The sequence below is a fragment of the Pelmatolapia mariae genome, linkage group LG2 (genome assembly GCF_036321145.2).
Source record: "Pelmatolapia mariae isolate MD_Pm_ZW linkage group LG2, Pm_UMD_F_2, whole genome shotgun sequence".
NCBI lineage: Eukaryota > Metazoa > Chordata > Actinopteri > Cichliformes > Cichlidae > Pelmatolapia > Pelmatolapia mariae.
In genome coordinates, this window is record NC_086228.1 from 29386111 (window position 1) to 29389298 (window position 3188).

General features: G+C 37.2%; 1 long non-coding RNA gene across 1 annotated transcript; it reads right to left on the minus strand.

Annotated features, from left to right (window-relative positions):
- Window positions 1-1661: 1661 nt before the first annotated feature.
- LOC134637038 (uncharacterized) lies at window positions 1662-2962 on the minus strand. Its single transcript, XR_010095053.1, has 3 exons — window positions 2905-2962; window positions 2513-2602; window positions 1662-2117 (listed from the first exon to the last, which is right to left on the minus strand). It is a non-coding gene; the product is annotated as an uncharacterized LOC134637038 (long non-coding RNA).
- Between the last annotated feature and the right edge of the window lie 226 nt (window positions 2963-3188).

The window sequence follows — 3188 nt, forward strand, 5'->3', positions numbered from 1 at the left end:
AGTCTCAGCTATCTTCACAACAGAAAAATGAAACAGAATACAAAGTGATACACAGCTTACGAATGTTTATTGCATAATCACTTAAATGTAAGCATGACCAGAGTTGTTCGGGCCATAACACCTTGGTCATACTGCAGTTCTGCTGGTAGCATCTGTCTGCAGTCCAGTAGAAGACAAAGATGAGAAGCCTCACACACTGGCTGCTGGCTTCTATCTGATCTTCATCCTCACTGTAAAGCTTTTCTGAAGGCTGGACACTTGACTCAAAGTCTCCCTGACAGTCAAGGCCCATTGTGGTCACCATACTGGTCGTGTTACAACAGTGACATCACCACATCAAGGTTTATACTGGCACTGAGAGCACTCCAGTCATCACTGCATAACTTTCCTGAACAATAGGTGTCCTCACCCCACGCTGGCATAGGAATAGAAGTAAACATTGGAAGCTTTCTCCCCCCAAATGTTGTATTAAGATAAAATAAGATAATCCGTTATTAGTCCCACACGTGGGAAATTTTTGATCACGGCAGAAAATACAAGAGCAGTAAAAAATTAAGAGAAAAAGAAAAACAATAGAACAGAATAAGATGAACAGAATAACATACACTCTAAAAAAAGATCTGCTGGCTTAACGTAAAAAAATTAAGGTAACAATTTGCATGGATCTTTTTAAGTTACTTCAGCTTAGCTACTATAGCGTAAATGCCACAAGAGTTCTCTAGTTAGGCAAACTCTATTCCTTACGTACAAACAACATGATTTGCTTTGTCCTCTACAAGCTTAATTAAGTTGAACCAACTTATTTTTAATTGTTTAAAAATTACTCCATTTAGTTATTAAAACTTATTTTTGTACTTTTATTCTACTCAGAAATATCCATGCAAATTGTTACCTCAATTTGTTTGAGTACTAATAACTTACAATAACTTATAACTTACAATTATACAATAAATTACACATTGAAATTCCAGTTTTATGATCAAACTGTTTATTAGAACACCAGTCCACCATTCCAGAGTCATTGACATTTCAATAGCAGACAAAATTGTTGCCTCCATAAAATAAATGGCATAAAACACCCCTGTAAATCTGTCTCAAAAAGACTGAACATTTTGACAGTCATGCTCTGATTCAAGTTTGTTTGTGTTAAAGTGATAGTTTAGGTTTTTTTAAGTATGAAGTACATTGTGAGTGTATTACACACAGTAGACAGCAGTCAGCACATTCCTGCCGACACGCACGATAGGCTCAGTTTGTTTGTGTGACTTTGGTAAATCTGAACTAACCCGAACTAACACCAAAGTCACCAAATAACACAATTACACTTACTGATCAAGGCAGCAGGAGACCAGCAACTCCTGTGTGCTGTCAGGTAAAATTGCTGTTTTTGTCCATGGACGCTGGTGGGCCAGAGCGATTGAAACAACAAGCAGTAGAACTTCTCTTTCCTCACAGAAAAGGCTGTCTGATTGCAAAATAAAGCAGTAAACATATTCTTGATATAATGTACATTTAAACTGACATCAGTTTTATTAGGATGGAGGCTCATCTTGCGTGCGGGTGGCCCCGTCTGCTTCTCCGTAGGTGGAGCTTGCTGACTGCCATCTACTGTGTGTAATACACTCACTATACATATGTACCTCATACAGCCTCACTTCAAAAGACCCGAGCTATCCTTTTAAAGTGCATTATTTTGAACTAGGTGTACTTAATGCTCAACGCTCAACTTTACACCTACTGCCTACTGTACAGTATGTAACACAACACATTGCAAACAACAGTGGAACATTTCCCGTTTAATTTGAGGATAGCCTCACTCTTCACATTTTTTAGTACAACAGTTTACTTTTTAGTGACATTACCTTAGGACTGGCTTTCAGATCATCCAGCTCGAGGAATATCTTTTGAAACACTTCAAAAGTGTTTTTCAGTTCTTTTGGGTAGCTGAGGTTGAGTGCATATATCAGCCCCATTAGCAAGGCACAGGCTCTGGGTACATCCAGGTCTGCTAGGACTTCTGTTCCTTCAAGTATGATCCTTGCGCTGGCTGGATCAGACGTTGTGGCACCTCTGGTTACAATCTTCATCACTTCATTGGTAATATCCCCGCCACCATCCTGGTAGGTCAGAATCAATATAAATGTTTTAAGTAATCATACTTATACATGAGAGTAACACAAAATAGGGCTGCAACTAACAATTTTCTCAATTATCTGATTAGTTGTTTGGTCCAGAAAATGTCAGAAAATGGTGAAAAATGTCAATGTTTCTCAGAGCCCAATATGATGACCTCAAATGTCAAACATATTCAGTTTGCTGTCATAGAGGAGTAAAGAAACCAGAAACCATTCACATTTATGAAGCTGAAACCAGAGAATTTGGACTTCTTTTTCTAAAATAATTACTCAAACCGATCAATCAATTATCAAAATAGTTGCCGATTAATTTAGAAATCAATTAATAATAGATTAGATCGTAGCTCTAATACAAAGTATAGTCATGTCTGATTTACCTGCTCTTTGAAGAGATCCTCCTCCTTTTCCCTGAGATACACCACTAAGCCACGGATAGCGACCTCTCGCCTTCTCTCCACAGAATCGTCCTGTGAATAAGAAAAAGAATGTCGAACTGCTCTTCGAGGAGGATGGGTTTTTGATAATGTAACTATAGTCTTTAGTCTAATCATTATCTCACAGGAAATCCTTATGACATTAAAAGTTAAAACTATGTATATTATTTTTAGTGTTGAGTTTCTCCTAAAAGTTGCTTTATGTTTCCAAATCAAAGATATTTTTTCTTAAGTGATACAACTGCGCTTATGTATCTGCAGTTAACACCCAAAAGAGCAAAATTATATTTTATGTGCTAATGTACACTCAATGTAATGTCATTAAAACAACTCACCACAAAGCTTTAACGTTTGATAACGTTCCGTACAAAATGGCGCTTCTCCGCTTTCTCTCTTTGCCTCCGTTTCTTTCGATCAGTGGTCTGAGAGCACAACATGTCCGGGCAAGTCAGCCTTGTACTCAGCTTTTAAAGGACGCTTACTTGATTTTTAAGTTGTATTAACTGAATACACTTTCATGTTAAGTTAACACAGAAATGTCTGTTCAAAATCGATATATTACTGAGCTAAGACTGTTTTCTTTATTTTCATTTCGACCAACTCATTAAATTAAGTTATC